This window comes from Vicia villosa, linkage group LG1, assembly GCF_029867415.1.
Source record: "Vicia villosa cultivar HV-30 ecotype Madison, WI linkage group LG1, Vvil1.0, whole genome shotgun sequence".
In the NCBI taxonomy this organism is placed as follows: Eukaryota; Viridiplantae; Streptophyta; class Magnoliopsida; order Fabales; family Fabaceae; genus Vicia; species Vicia villosa.
The window spans coordinates 214,392,559-214,393,735 of NC_081180.1; the positions used below are offsets into that span (position 1 = coordinate 214,392,559).

At 44.8% G+C, this 1,177-nt stretch overlaps 1 non-coding gene across 1 annotated transcript; it reads left to right on the forward strand.

The window, feature by feature from the left end:
- Positions 1-359: 359 nt before the first annotated feature.
- Positions 360-466, forward strand: LOC131645368 (small nucleolar RNA R71). Its single transcript, XR_009296996.1, has one exon. It is a non-coding gene; the product is annotated as a small nucleolar RNA R71 (small nucleolar RNA).
- The last annotated feature ends 711 nt before the right edge of the window (positions 467-1,177 follow it).

Here is a 1,177-nt window from a genome sequence, read left to right on the forward strand (position 1 = left end):
GTTGGCATTCAGCAACTACATGCCCAGTCAATCCACAAATCTCGCAGTTAGGTGCTACAGCGGCAGCGGTGGCTGAAGGAGTGATGGTTAAATTCTCGATCTTTTGAGTTAAAGCGTCTACTTTAGCGTTAACGCGGTCTATACCACTAATTTCGTACATTCCTCCTTTGGTTTGGGCTTTCTCTAGAGCGGCGCGTTCTCCTCCCCATTGGTAATGGTTTTGTGCCATGTTCTCTATGAGTTTGTATGCTTCATCATGGGGTTTGTCCATTAATGCTCCGCCAGCAGCGGCATCTATAGTCATTTTAGTGTTATATAAGAGACCACCATAAAAGGTATGGATGATCAGCCATGGTTCGAGTCCATGATGAGGGCATATTCTAAGCATGTCCTTGTAACGTTCCCAAGCTTCGAAAAGCGATTCGTTATCTTTCTGGGTAAATCCGTTGATTTGACCTCTAAGCATAGCAGTCTTGCTAGGCGGAAAGTATCTTGCTAAGAATACTCTCTTCAATTCGTCCCACGTAGTTATGGAATTGGAAGGCAGGGATTGAAGCCACGCTCTCGCTCTATCTCTCAAGGAGAAAGGGAAAAGGCGTAATCGAATAGCTTCGGAACTAACGTTGTTGGCTTTGATAGTGTCGGCGTATTGCACGAACACGGATAAATGGAGATTGGGGTCGTCTACAGGGCTTCCAGAGAATTGATTCTGTTGAACAGCTTGGACCAGTGAAGGTTTCAGTTCGAAATTGTTCGCTTCAATCGCAGGTGGTGCGATACTTGAATGCGGTTCAGCGCGCGAAGGAGCGGCATAGTCTCTAAGAGGACGAATAGCAGCCATCTCTAACTTCGGGGTGATTTGATTGATTTGATCAGTAAAATTCAATTCCTGATTAATCGGAATTTCTGCTACTTCGGGAAGGTTGCGAGCTCGACGTTTAACGTTAATGAAACGTTCGATCTCGTTAATTCGTCGTATTAAGTCTCCTCCTTGTGAACGAGTATTTGGCATACAATCGTTCAAAAAGAAAGGGAAGAATTATCCTAGTCTCTACGGTGTAACAGTGAGTTACGATATCGACTTAAATAGTCCCCGGCAACGGCGCCAAAAACTTGATCGCGACTTTACGTGTCTATAAATCTGATAACTGCAAGTGCACAGTCGTGTCGTGTAGTT